This window comes from Myotis yumanensis, unplaced genomic scaffold (genome assembly GCF_028538775.1).
Source record: "Myotis yumanensis isolate MYYU_CA2020_CCGP unplaced genomic scaffold, mMyoYum1.0.hap1 SCAF_1, whole genome shotgun sequence".
NCBI classification, from domain to species: domain Eukaryota; kingdom Metazoa; phylum Chordata; class Mammalia; order Chiroptera; family Vespertilionidae; genus Myotis; species Myotis yumanensis.
Genome location: NW_027223752.1, coordinates 90,827,661 through 90,842,945, shown reverse-complemented (window position 1 = coordinate 90,842,945; position 15,285 = coordinate 90,827,661). Strand labels below are relative to the sequence as shown.

At 43.5% G+C, this 15,285-nt stretch overlaps 1 protein-coding gene across 5 annotated transcripts in view; it reads left to right on the top strand.

Annotated features, from left to right (window-relative positions):
* The first annotated feature begins 213 nt into the window (after positions 1–213).
* Positions 214–15,285, top strand: part of HEATR5A (HEAT repeat containing 5A) — a 120,036-nt gene continuing 104,964 nt past the window's right edge. For all 5 annotated transcript variants that reach the window (XM_070427590.1, XM_070427617.1, XM_070427609.1 and 2 more), the window contains exon 1: positions 214–406. The gene's annotated coding sequence lies outside the window, so the exon portion shown is untranslated. The remainder of the gene's footprint in view (positions 407–15,285) is intronic.

Here is a 15,285-nt window from a genome sequence, read left to right as displayed (position 1 = left end):
CCCGGCCTCAGCTCGGGCCACGGCACCCGCCATCGCTCTCTCGGCGGTGGAGCAGTCACGCCTGCCAGAGTGGGCGCTCGATGGCTCGGCGGCCGGCTGGCGGGCCTCGGGCGCTGGGCTGGGCCGGGCCGGGCCGGGCCGGCTCCCGCTCGCCCGCTCGCGCCGCGCTGGGGACTCGGAGTTTGCGGCTCCGCCCCGCGCGCGCCCCTCCCGCCTCCCTGCCGCCGCCGCCGGCCAGTCCCTGCGCGCAGGAGCCGGCGTCGTAGCGGGACCGGGACGTGTGCTGAGCCGGGGGCACCCCTCGCGGGACGAGCCGTTGGGGATCCCGGGAGCGGAGCGGCTCCCGCGCGCGGGGCGGTGTCGGGCTGCCTGCCGGCTGGGAGCGAGCGCGCACCGGGCCTGCACGGTGAGTGGAGCCGTTTGGAGGACCTCGGGGCGGTGGCGGCGGAAGCCGGGACCCCGGGGGAGGGACCTGGCCGGGGAAGGAGGTGACACGGCCTCGGGGGCCGGGCCCCGGCGGGACGGGCTGAGCGGGGCGCGGGGCCGGCCGGCAGCCAGCGCCGCGCGCCCTCCCTCCCTCCGGGGCTGCGGGAAAGTCTGGCTGCGCCCGAGCACAACAGGTAGGCGTGGACTCTGCCCGCGGCGGGAGCCGGGCGTCGGGAAGGTGGAAGGTCGGAGCTCGCCCCGCCGGCCCGCCGCTCCCGCTCCCGCTCCCGCTCCGGACCCGCCCAGGCTGCGCCCGCCCAGTCCCGGGTTCGGGCCGGTGGTCCGGACGCCGCGCGCTCCCCTCGAGCTGCGTTCCCGACGGCGGCGGTGGAGGGAGCGGGTCTTCCCTTCTGCGCGGAGGACCCTTCCCAGTCCCCACGGAGGGGAAGCACTTGCTGGGCAGCACTTGCTTCGCTTGTGGAAGCACCTGCCCTGCTCTCGGCCCGCGCAGCGTCAGTTCAAGTCGCTGTAAAGTCTTAGAAATTTGCACAGCGCTCTAAGGTCCTTACTAACCAGTGGCGATTTTAGACTTTGCCAGGTCAGAAAGTACTTGTCAGATGACTTGCGTCCCTTCATGAGAAGTCATGATTCTACTTTGTTTTAGGTCCGTTATTCAGATATCCAGCGCCTTTTACGCGCCCTTAAGAAACGTGCAGCCTAGAGAGGATGTTAAAAGGAGGGGAAGAAGGGGGAGGGGGGTTCTCAATACCGTACAGTTGCAGAAGGTTCAATGACATATGTATTTCTTTTTTAAAAAAAGCTTTATTGAGTCTTTTGTGTTTCATTAATTATCCATAGTATATTGAGGGGTTTGAGCAGTCCTTGAATTAGGACCATCATTCTCCTGTATAAAAAGCACTTCTCATTTTAAGGAGACTGCAGAAACTGTTATTAAACTTCATTTAAGAAATGAATTAACTGAGACCTAAGGAATTAGTAAAGATTTGTTTATGTCATTTGTCCCAATTATGCCCCAATTAATTAATTATCTGTCTAGACTTAGCGGGACAAACGCAGGTGACCAGGAGTCAGCAATAACGGCCTATCCCCTGGTACTTCAGTGTCTAGACAGCTGAGCTGAACCGGAGCACATGAACACACAAGACAATTAGTATGCAGTCACACAAGATTTATTTACCTATTCCTAGTGGGTCCTAGGCCCCAGCAGGGCCACCTGGCGATGCACACCGAAAGACGGACGATGAAGACGGGAGACAGGCGGCGGTGGTTGATTCAGGTTCACGCAGCAGAGCAGTCAATCAGGGGCTTGTCTTGCGGAGCAACGTGGAGTCCTCCTCTCATCTGGCAGGAGACGTCCACTGAAGAAAATCTGGTGCTTATATAGCCTGTAGTAATCAACTTGTGTCTTAGCAGTGTGGGCCAGACCGTGTGCCTTTGCTAGGAGCAGGGTGTTTACACTTAAGGGCTTAGGGCATTCACATCAAGATAGTGGGGCGTTCACCACATTTTGGAAGTTACAGAGTATTGGGGTCTTCACACAGCAAATATTTCACACAATAATTATTTCCACACATTAGAGGGGTTTCCTTATGACCATAACATTATTATAACATCATTTAATTGAATCCCTTGTCTAGTTCTAGTGTTTAAATTCTTTGGAGTAGACCAGGTGTCAACAATTAACAGCGTGTGGGTCACATCCAGCCTGCTGCCAGTTTTTGTAGATTTTATGGCTGTTTATGTGATAGAGACTGTGTGGCCCACAAAGCCTGAAGCCTCTCCTGTACTTGACAGAAAGAAAATTGGCCACACCCTGGACTAGACTTCTAAAGTCGTACCCACTAAATCTTTTTTGTGGGAGGAAATAGGTTAAGTTCAGTTTTAATTCTTAATCTTGCTTTTTCATATTATGTCAGGTAAACTGTATTGCTTCGGGATCCTAGATGTGTAATGATGGAAGAGGGGCATCGCTTTTCTGTTACATTTGATTAGTATAAAGTTTTTAACTTTAACAAGTTAGCCTTTTGGTAAGACTAGAGAGAGGAAAGGATTTTTGTGTTTCTTTAACAACTTTATAATTGTTAGTTTTAATTTAGACCTGGTGTGGAAAGTTTTTTTCATTTAGTAAACTCTTTTTAACATATCATTCATGGTGTATATCATAAGTAACAGTAAGTTACTTTTACTCAAAACATTTTTTTACATGAATCCTGTGATATAGCAGTTGATCAAAAGATCATACAGAAAAGTATTGGAAGTGTAACTGTGAACATGAAATCAAATGTTTATCTACAGTAAGACCCAAAAGGGAAATTAGAACTCTCTAAGAAGATATCCAACCGATTGAAAATGGAGCATGTATCTTGAGTCATGCTTGGGCTTTTTGTTTTTGTTTTTTTTAAGTAACAATTTAAAATATAATTATTTCTAGAAAAGAAGGATAACATAGCCATATTAAAGCACTATGTTAATGTCACCAACCTAAGAAATTGGAGCTAGTTGTTTAACAGGAAAGAGGGAAAACTTGTAAGAAGTGGTAATTATAAATATTTAAAGCTCAGCATATACTATTTTTAATCTTAAAACCATGGTATGGTTCTAATTGCACTAAATAAGATGTTTTATGTGTGTACTTTTTCATTTTTTAAAACATATTTTTATTGATTTCAGAGAGGAAAGGAGAGGGAGCAAGAGATAGAAACATCAGTGATAAAAGAATCATTGATTGGCTGCCTCCTGCATGCACCCTACTGGGGATCTAGCCCACAACCTGGGCATGTGCCCTTGACAGGAATCAAACCCAGGACCTTTCAATCCACAGGTTGATATTCTATCCACTGAGCCAAACCAGCTAGGGCTTATATATGTACTTTCTCAATAACTTAGTTGTATTTATTGCCCAGATAATGCTTCTCTATTGGTTAATTACCAATATACAACAGTTATACAATAGCATGTATCTATATCCTCTTCTGTTGCACCTGTAGGTTTCTATATGTTGAAATATGCATGTTTTTGTGCATATATATGCAAAATAATACCTCATTTATTCAGTACATTCTTTATGTAATAAAAATAACAGAAAATTGAAATTACCCATTGAAACACCAAAAAAATTTTTTTTTTTGTTAATCTTCACTTGAGGATATTTTTTCCATTGCTTTTTAGATAGCGTGGAAGGGAGGGGGAGAGACAGAGACAGAAACATTGATGTGAGAGAGACACATCGATTGGTTGCCTCCTGATTGGTTGCCCCCCCACAGGCACCCTGACCCAGGCCAGGGATGGAGCCTGCACCCAAGGTACATACCCTTGACTGGAATCGAACCCAGGACCCTTTAGTCCACAGGCCCAAGCTCCAACCACTGAGCAAAACTTGTCAGGGCCCAAAAAAATATTTTTAAATTTTGGGGGAGGAAATATGAAAGGCAAAAAAAGCAAAACCATACATACATTGGTTGAAAATTTCTTAATCTTAAATAGAATTCAAAGTTCTCTGAAAGTTTTTTCTTAACTCATTTGACAGGAAAATATGATCTGAAATGATATGAAGCTATTTAGAGTCATTTTTTAACCCCACCTTATGTGACTATGTTCATCTTCTGCTGCAGAAATATCAATGAGTTTGATTATGGTGTGCTGCCCCACACGCACTTGGGGGTTAGAGTAATAGATGGTAATTCCCTGTATTACTTGGGTAGGCCATGGCAGTCATAACCAAAAGGCAGAATAATAATAGAGTTGTTCTAGGAAGCTATATTTGCAAAGCTGGGCATCTGGCAAGGAGTGAGAAGTCTGCCAAGAAGACCCCTCAGGTAGGAATCCAGGAAGGTCAGAAATGTCGCTAAATTCTAGGCTAGATATATTCCATAGAGTATGTTGTCAGTTAGAAGGGACCATGAGGAAAGCCAAAATGTCAGACCATAGTGCAGATTAAGGATGAATCTGAATGCTGACTAAGAAGTAAGAGCCATGCCCAGCCTGTGTGGCTGTTGGTTTGAGTGTCTTCCCATGCATCAAGAGGTGGCTGGTTGGATATCCCATCAGGGCATGTGGCCCTGTTCCACAGGCTCGATCCCCAGTAGGGAGCATGTGATCGATGTTTCTCTGATGTTTATTTATATCTCTTCTTTTTCCTTCCTCTCTTACTAAAAAAAAAAAAAAATAAATTTGGCTGGTTGCTCAGTGGTTAGAGCATCAGCCTGTGACTGTGGGTTCAATTCCTTCAGTGGCCCATACCTATGTTGTTGGTTCTGCCCTCGGGCCCGTTGGGGCATGTGCAAGCCAACCAATTGATGTGTGTCTTTCACATCTTTAATCTCTCTCTCTCCCTCCCTCCCTCCTTCTCTCCCTCCCCCCTCCCTCCCTTCCACTCTCTCTGAAAATCAATGGAAAAAATATCCTCAGTGAGGATTTTAAAAAATCCAACGTATTAAAAAAAGATGATGTAAGAGCCATGAGCAGTTAGAAGGAGGACATTCTAAAGCAGGCAGTGTCTATTGGCTGAACTAGAAAATCCTATGTGGTAGATTGCATGAGCAGCAAATATAAGGATAAAGTTACTTTGAAAAATTGAGCAAGGATTCCTGGCCTCTGCTGAGCCAAGGTAATAATGGCATTTTGTGTACTTAGCTCTTATACTAAGTAGCCCCATATTGCCCTGGTTTTTAAAATATCTGTAGTAAATGATATTTTGGTCATTTCCATCACTGATAGCTGCTTGCTCTGCCTTCTTCCTGTTCTCAGTGAGTTTGCTCCTTCACTTTTAATATGATGCTGCCTACCACCCTAGCTAGAATCCAAATAACTGGATAATTAGTCATGTCTAAACTAAGAATGAACAGGCTCTGAGGAATCAATGTAAGTAAAGTTTATGATCTTTGAAACAGTTAGTTCCTCTATATTGTTTTAAAACAACTTTTTTTTTTAAAATTCATGTTACTGGATTCTTGAGTAGACCAAGTAGTGAGATTGCTTAGATGGTGACTTTCGGATGAATGAGGTGGGAGATATAAGAAGAGTACAATTTCTGTTATCTTAAAATCTGCTTTCTGGAACTAAGTATTCAGAATGAAATCTCTCTCCCCAGGGGAAGTTGGAAGAGTTGGTTTGTAGAATGAAGAGTCTGGGGAGCCGGCACGGCCATGGCATACTCAGCCCCAGGGCGCTTTATGTGCCATGCCAGCTCAGCCTGGTTCAGTGACCCTGAGTGGGGGGGTGAGAGGATTGAGAAAAGACAGACAAGAGAATGAAAGCTGGGTCTCACCTGGGACGCTACTCCCTGATGAGGAGACAGCGCCAGCGCCCACAAGCCGTGTCTTTATTTTATAGCAGATGCCACGAGGCAAAGTAGGGGCGTGATCAAGTTGTTTACAGCATTCTCGTGAGTTTCAACCTCACTCAACTACATGCACCTGAACTCTAGCACAAGGCACATGGGGCCATGTGTTTGGACCATAGGTTCAAGCTTACAACCACAGCTGTTGGCTATGATTGTGCTGGGAGGGCCCTGCCCTTCCAGCTGGGACTTGCACGTGGCAATGAGTGGACCCTGTCCTTTCATTAGTCCGAGGCTTGAACCTGGCCAAAACTCTGTAGCCGCGCCCCACATATCCCCCTTTACTTTTGTTTTTAAACACGCCCATTTACACTATCCAAAAACCCTAAATAAATTATTCAGCATCATCAAAACAGACTTCTCGTTAGTAACAAAACTATTGACACAGCAATGTTAACAAGAGAGAACAAAACTCTGGCTAATAAAGCAATACCAATGCAAAACCAAACTACAAACATGTCAACATTTTCAGGATATCTTACTTAATCCTTAGATTTAGCACCACAAGATTTTACAGGAAGCTGACAGTTCACCAACGCTAGCATAGCTTCCACTTGCTTTTCTAACATCTGCTTGGTCTCAGTCACCATCTTCTTCAGCTGACTCCATGCTGATATCCCGCCGATGCAAAGATGTCTTGATGCAAAACTAGTCCCCTGGATCAGGCTGTTTGGACGGTTGACCCTGACACTGAGTCCGCACCAGTCCCAGTCAAATCAGCCCTGTCCACGCTGGTGGAAGTCTGGTCCCTTCTCAGCCTCTTACTTTATCCGAGGCTGCATGGAAACGAGCAACCCTCGGTCCTTCAGAGCTAGAGATTTCCAACTCTGAGTCTGGAGTCTCACACAGACCCAAAGTCCCAGGGAATTATCAGGTCGCACATGCAAAGATAACCAAAGCCTAGAAACAATGCAACTGCTGCAAGAGCTTACAATCTAGGTCTAAAATAAAAATTACTTCCTTAAACATCAACCACCACAGCCATCTTCTGCTTTACAGTGGCTTAAACAAAACCTAGAAGATTTCTACCTTATTTTATATCTTCCTGTTTACTTCTTATTTTCTTACTTCCTACCGCTTGCTTCTTACTGCTTATTTTCTATTTCTACTGCTTATTTCTCTACCGCTTATTTCTACTTATTTCTCTATTTCTACCACTTATTTCTACTTAGAAATTTAAAAAATGCTTACTTTAAAAATGCTTTGATTAAGCATTATTCCCATGTTTTACACCGAGCCAATTTTACCACACTTCGGCTCCCTACCTTATTTTTGTTTTTTGGCCTTCTTACTTTTGCTTTTTAAGCTTACTTTCTTATTTTCTTACTTTTGTTTTTTAAGCTTACTCTCTGCGCGCGCCTTGGAGCCTCCTTTGACCTGACCACTTTTTAGAATTTTTTTTTAAATATACTTTACTGATTTTTTACAGAGAGGAAGGGAGATAGAGAGTTAGAAACATCGATGAGAGAGAAACACCGATCAGCTGCCTCCTGCACATCTCCCACTGGGGATGTGCCCCCAACCCAGGTACATGCCCTTGACCGGAATCGAACCTGGGACCTTTCAGTCCGCAGGCCGATGCTCTATCCACTGAGCCAAACCGGTTTCGGCACACCTGACCACTTTTTAAATTTCCCCGAACTCAGTCCTGTTCCGACGCCACTTCTTATGGCCAGAACTCAGGCCTTGGTGATCCTGAGTGGGGGGTGAAAGGATTGAGAAAAGACACACCTCGGCTCCCTACCTTATTTTTGTTGTTTGCCTTACTTTCTGCTTTTAGCCTTATTTTTAGCGATCCCCTTCCTGGGATCCTGAATTTCCCAAGTTTTACCACACTTCAGCTCCCTACCTTATTTTTGTTTTTTGGCCTTCTTACTTTTGCTTTTTAAACTTACTCTCTATTTCTACCGCTTATTTCTACTTATTTCTTACTTCTACAGCTTATTTCTACCACTTATTTTTTACAGCTTATTTCCTGAATTTCCCAAGTTTTACACCGAGCTAATATTACCACACCTCGGCTCCCTACCTTATTTTTGTTTTTTGGCCTTCTTACTTTTGCTTTTTAAGCTTAACTTCTTATTTTCTTACTTTTGTTTTTTAAGCTTACTCTCTGCGTGTGCCATGGAGCCTCCTTTCACCTGACCACTTTTAAATTCCCCCGGACTCTGGCCCTGGTCTGGCGCCATATGTGGGGAGCCGGCACGGCCATGGCATACTCAGCCCCAGGGCGCCTTATGTGCCATGCCAGCTCAGCCTGGTTCAGTGACCCTGAGTGAGGGGTGGTGAGAGGATTGAGAAAAGACAGACAAGAGAATGAAAGCTGGGTCTCGCCTGGGACGCTACTCCCTGATGAGGAGACAGCGCCAGCGCCCACAAGCCGTGTCTTTATTTTATAGCAGATGCCACGAGGCAAAGTAGGGGCGTGATCAAGTTGTTTACAGCATTCTCGTGAGTTTCAACCTCACTCAACTACACGCACCTGAACTCTAGCACAAGGCACATGGGGCCATGTGTTTGGACCATAGGTTCAAGCTTACAACCACAGCTGTTGGCTATGATTGTGCTGGGAGGGCCCTGCCCTTCCAGCTGGGACTTGCACGTGGCAATGAGAGGACCCTGTCCTTTCATTAGTCCGAGGTTTGAACCTGGCCAAAACACTGTAGCCGCGCACCACAGAGGAGTGATAAAAATTATCAAGAGTAGCCAAAGACTAAACCAGCAGTTCTCAACCTGTGGGTCGCAACCCCTTTGGGGGTCGAACGGCTCTTTCACAGGGGTCGCCTAAGACCATCAGAAAACACATATATAATTACATACTGTTTTTGTGATTAATCACTATGCTTTAATTATGTTCAATTTGTAACAGTGAAAATACATCCTGCATGTCAGGTATTTACATTCCGATTCATAACAGTAGCAAAATTACAGTTATGAAGTAGCAACGAAAATAATTTTATGGTTGGGGGTCACCACAACATGAGGAACTGTATTAAAGGGTTGCGGCATTAGGAAGGTTGAGAACCACTGTAAGTAGTATCTTGACCTTGAACAAATTTCTTACCCATCGTCAAATGTGAAATGAGGTAATATCTTAATTTCAGTGTTGCGAGGATTAAATGAGATTAAATGTGAGTTAAAATGTTCTAGTAACTAAATCCTTTAAAAAATTAGTTCCTTTTTCTACTTTTGCCTTATTAGAGTTGGTTCCTACGTTCAGTCATTCAGCCCACTCCCCAACACTTCCTTTTACCCTTCAGGGGTTTCCTTTTTTTGTAATCTAAAAGGAGACTTGCCATAAACGGCTAGACTTCAATTGAGGGCCCTATTGGTAATCTCCTTCACTGAATCCAGTTTCTGCCATTCTTATCCCTGACTAGAGGCCCAGTACACTGATTCGTACACTGGTGAGATCCCTCAGCCTGGCCTGCGCCCTCTCACAATCCAGTACCGCTCAGGGGATGCCAGAGAGCCGTTTTCAGCCCGATCCCTGCAGGCCAGGTTGAAGGACCCCACTGATGCACAAATCTGTACACTGGGCCTCTAGTATGCATATAAGACCTTTGGTTAACCTTTTCCCGTCCTCCCCCCTCCCCCCTTCCCTCTGAGATTCATCAAGTCTGTTCCATGTTTCCCTGCCTGTGCGTTGAGCATCTGCCCCCTGGTGATCAGTGCGCGTCATAGCTACCGGTCAAATGGTCGCTTAGGCTTTTATATATGTGTGCATGGGTAGGGTCCCTAGGCCTGGCCAGCAATCAGGGCCGATCTGTGGAGTGACTGGCGGGGTGATTGGGGGGGGCCCCCACTGGCACCGTCTTGGCTGACCTGGTACCACCCGCTTGCTCACCCCAACCCCTGCCACCGCTAGTTGCCTCTGTCTGCGGGGCAACCGGTGGGGCAGTCAGGGGTCCCCGCTGGCACCCGCCTTGGCTGGCCTGGGGCCTGTGGGCTAGGGCTTCTGCATTGAGCATCTGCCCCCTGGTGGCCAGTGTGTGTCATAGTGACCGGTCGTTCTACCATTCGGTCGATTTGCATATTAGGCTTTTATTATATAGGCTAATAATATGCAGTACTTTGGAAAAATGAAAGAGCATTCCCCACTTCTGGCTCTTTCTTACCCCAACTTATACATTCCCATGTAACTCCAATTTCTTTACTATTCCATCCTAACTTCTCTGTCCTATAGAATGTGTTATCTATTGTTTTTTTTTGTTTTTTGTTGGCTTTTTAATTTTTTTTCAGACAGTGGAAGGGAGAGGGCGAGAGAGAGAAACATTCATGATGAGAGAGAATCATGGATCAGCTGCCTCCTGCACGCCCCCCACTGGGGATTGAGCCTGCAACTCAGGCATGTGCCCTGACCAGGAATCGAACCCGGGACCCTTCAGTCCGCAGGCCGACGCTCTATCCATTGAGCCAAACCGGCTATGGCTACCCATCAGTTCTTGAAGCTAAGTGTGCCATTCCTGCTGGCTTGTATTATGGAGTGGTGACAAGTATCATTCTTCCCATTCCTACCACATTTGCAGGAAATATTCTTGGAAACTTGGGACACCGAATATATATTTATTATATACTAGCTGTACCAGGCCGCGCGTTGCTGTGGCTCAGTCTGGTTAAATGGAAAAGAAAGAAAAGAAAGCGCACGTTTCTAATATGTTTAATTTCACAATGCTTGTGGGTATACAATATTTTTTGTTGTTCCATTGTCTGTGCAGATATAGAGATTGTCTGGTTTGCCGACTCTAGAACACGCAACATATAATTGTCCATGTGAGAAGCAATCCCTGTGTAGATCTAAACCGCACAATTCTAAAGATTGGCCCTGAGCTTTGTTGATGGTGATTGCAAACGCCGATCGAATTGGGAATTGCAATCTCTTAAATTGAAATGGCATATCCGTTGGAATCATAGGAATGCGAGGAATGAGGACATCTTCACCTTTGAAAGGTCCTGTCAAGATTGTTGCTTCCACGACAGTTGCTCATTAATTTTTTTACTGCAAGCCGCGTGCTGTTGCAAAGCTTTGGCTGGTTAATATTTCGCAACATGATAATTGGCACGCTGATTTTCAATTGCAGTACATGCAGTGGCATCCCTGGCAGATCGAGTGAATTCAAAAATTCTCTTGGATAATTAACCGCTTCATCTGCTTCCACAACAGTGTCGACGGACTTGTATGTGACTGCCTCGCTTTGAATGTTAGACTGAATATTATTGTTAAGTTCGTAGACGTCTTTGTTCTTGGCCGAAAGAATAGCTCGTTCACTCAGCCAATCGTGATTCTTATAATTGGTTTGAATATTGGGAAATACTTTTTCAACCAATTCTTCTTCTTTTTTTTTTTTTCCAAGTTTTTTTTTTATTAAATCTTTATTGTTCAGATTATTACATTTGTTCCTCTTTTTTCCCCCCATAACTCCCCTCCTTCCAGCTCCCACCCCACCCTCTGCCCTCACTCCCCACCCACTGTCCTCATCCATAGGTGCACGATTTTTGTCCAGTCTCTTCCCGCATCTCCCATTCCCCTTTCCCCCCAAGAATAGTCAGTCCATTCCCTTTCTATGTCCCTGATTCTATTATAATCACCAGTTCATTCTGTACATCAGGTTATTTATTCACTTGATTTTTAGATTCACTTGTTGATAGATGCATATTTGTTGTTCATAATTTGTATCTTTACCTTTTTCTTCTTCTTCCTCTTCTTAAAGGATACCTTTCAGCATTTCCTATAATACTGGTTTGGTGGTGATGAACTCCTTTAGCTTTTCCTTATCTGTGAAGCTCTTTATCTGACCTTCAATTCTGAATGATAGCTTTGCTGGATAAAGTAATCTTGGTTGTAGGTTCTTGCTATTCATCACTTTGAATATTTCTTGCCACTCCCTTCTGGCCTGCAAAGTTTCTGTTGAGAAATCAGCTGACAGTCGTATGGGTACTCCCTTGTAGGTAACTGAGTTTCTTTCTCTTGCTGCTTTTAAGATTCCCTCTTTGTCTTTTGCTCTTGGCATTTTAATTCTGATGTGTCTTGGTGTGGTCCTCTTTGGATTCCTTTTGTTTGGGGTTCTCTGTGCTCCTGGACCTGTAAGTCTATTTCTTTTACCAGGTGGGGGAAGTTTTCTGTCATTATTTCTTCAAATAGGTTTTCAATATCTTGCTCTCTCTCATCTTCTGGTACCCCTATAATTCTGATGTTGGTACGTTTGAAGCTGTCCCAGAGGCTCCTTACACTATCTTTGTATTTTTGAGTTCTTTTTTCATTTTGCTTTTCCAGTTGGGTGTTTCTCGCTTCTTCAAATTTCAAATCTTTGACTTGATTCTTGCGCTCCTCTGGTCTGCTGTTGGGAGTCTGTATAATATTCTTTATTTCAGACAGTGTATGCTTACTTTCTAGATGGTCCTTTATCACACCATCGAGGGTCTCATTAGATTTCCTGTACATCTTATCAAGTTTATCGACAGACTCTACAAGCCTCTTGAGAGACCTCAAAAGTGTGGTTCTGAACTCAATATCCTCCCTTGATAGTTTTGTCCTATTTCTTTGTCTCCGCATTTTTTTACGCTTTCTTGGTACACCCCCTAGTGGTCTTTGTGCGAAGTCTTGTTGTAGTTAAGCCTTGATTGTAATAGTTAATACTAGAGGGATTTGACCTCCAGGTTGACTGGCAGTGGAAGAACTTGTGTCCTCTAGGGAGGTGCTAATCTAGCCTTTGCCTGAGGCTATCCGGCAAATGCCTCTGTGCAGGGCTTGGGCGGGACGGGTCCCACGGGATCAACAGGGCGGAGGAGGGAGCAGTTATGGCTGCTCTCAGTCTGTCCCCATGGGCTCTTCCTCTCTGTCCCAGCAACAGCTGCAAACCTCGGAGGGACCGTAGCCAGACAGTCCTGCTTCTCCCGTTTGAGTCTGGGTCCCTAGAGACTCGCCCGGATCTGGAGCTCTGAGTCTGAGGCTCCCTCCGGATTGAAACAGACAACCACGCCCTCAGCCACCAGCCCACGCCGCGCGCACTCCGCACCTTAGTATTTTACCTCAGCACTGCGCCTCCTCTGATTCTCGGTTCCTCCTAGTTGTAGAACTTCCATTCAGCCAGCCTTCCTGTGGTTCTGGATGATGTCCGTTGCGTCTTTTAGTTGTATTTTTGAAGTGGTTGTTCGAGGCAGCAAACTCTGGTGTTAACCTATGCCGCCATCTTGGTTTGTCCCCAATTCTTCTTTTGACGTCACTAAATTGCAGAAGTTATGAGGCAATGAAATTCATCCTGAGGTCCGATCAACCGGCACCTTTCTGTTCCCAATTTCCAGCAATTGATGTGAGAATATCTCAGCTGATCGATCGTTTTGCAGCTGGACACGCATATTTGTAGTTAATTTTATCTACAATTTATAATTGTAAACAGAAACACTGAAATGGAATCGTAAAATATTTAGTATAGCATGTGTTGCTTTTACGTCCAACAGAGGGCGCTGTTTTTCAAAACATGTTTTTACCTGTCACAGGTGTGACATCTATATAATAGTAGGTATATAGGTATATAAAAACACGTGCGTATTCGAATGCAATGTTGTGTCAAAATTTCAAAGAAATTGGTGAAGAACTTTCGGAGATTTAAGATTTTGAACAAACGAACATTTACATTTTTATATAGATTAAAATAAGGTATTAGTGCTATGCCTGGGGCATGTTACAAGTTAGAATTTTATATATGACTTAAGAAACATGGATTAGCCCTAACCAGTTTGGCTCAGTAGATAAAGCGTCAGCCTGCGGACTGAAGGGTCCCAGGTTCGATTCCGGTCAAGGGCATGTACCTTGGTTGTGGGCACATCCCCAGTAGGGGGCGTGCAGGAGGCAGCTGATCGATGTTTCTAACTCTCTGTCCTTCTCCCTTCCTCTCTGTAAAAATTCAATAAAATATATATTAAAAAAAGAAAGAAAGAAACATGGATTAAATTGGTTTTATGGGAATTTGTATTCAGAATTCCAAAAATCAAATTTTAAAATATAGAGTGCTATATGTAAATATATTTTATATAAATATATATTAAATATATTTTTATTGATTTCAGAGAGGAAGGGAGAGGGAGAGAGAAGCATCAGTGATAAGAGAGAATCATTAATCAGCTGCCTCCTGAATGCTCCACACTGGGGATCAAGCCTGAAACCCGGGCATGTGCTCTGACTGGGAATGGAACCGTGACCTCTTGGTTCATAGGTCGATGCTCAACCACTGAGCCATGTCAGTTGGGCTCTATATATATATTTAAAAATATAGTTAGTTCAGAAAGGGTGTGATGTGAAACTTAATTAAAAGTATAAATAACAAATTTTATGTGAACTAATAAATCTTAAATATACTAGGTTAATTAAAACTATCTTTTCTTTGTTTATTCATATTTCAGAAGATTGTCTGCTTATATTTAGAATTCTGATTTTTAGATAATTTGTACCAAAATATTAAACCAGAAATGGCCACTTTTAAGTAGAAGTTTGATATTGACTTGTTTCATATTCTACTTCTAATAAAAATTTCATCATAGTAAGAACAAAAAGGACTTAAAAATTTTTTTTTTACTTACAATAGTATTTAATGACTAGTATTTCAAAAATCATGTTCTGTAGACCACCAATTTCACAAGATTCCTAGCAGGAGAAAAACAAGAAAGGTAGAGGTCAGGGAGAGGTCTGTAGTTAAAATATATTGAGAAATAGCATCTGCAAACTGCCATATCGCATGTTTGGAGATGCTATCAAGGAAAGAAAACTGCTACTTGGCATTACCCATCAGTATTTGGATTTGGACCCTCCCCCCTACACACACAACATTTATTCTTATTCTTTGGTACTGTTCTACAGAACATTCTTTAGAAAACACTGCCTACCTATAGGACATTCTCTTAACATGTAAACCTCCTGCACTTGTAGTTTTCATAATTAAAATTTTTAATGAGAGCCTAATATTCTTTGAATATGTCAAACTTATTTAACCATTTCTCTAACATTGGACTTGCAAGTTTCCAGTTTTCATTTTTATAGTGCTATAATCAACACTTACCCTTCTGGTACTTTTTTTCTTTACCATGGATTTTCAAAACTGGATACTTTTGTCAAATGGTTATGATATTTTTATGACTTGTGATACATTATGTTTTCCAAAAGAGTTGAACCTATTTGTACTGTCACTATAAAGCTTAACTTTTCTAAAATCTCAATATTGACTATAACAGTTTTTATACTTCTCATATTTAGATTTGATGTATATGTAATTTTGAACCTGAAAATTCAGCTAACAAATTCTTACTGAGCTTAAATCATTATTGTATACCTCATATTTAAAATATTAACTGATAATAACGGATTTATTTTTAGGGTTGTTGCAGAGAATTAGACTAAAATTAAGTTCAAACCAAATAATATCATAAGTTTGAATTTTATTGTCACTTTCTTGCTGTTTTCTAAAGCAGTTTTAGTTGCTATGGGCTTATCTAAAAATAAGATCAAG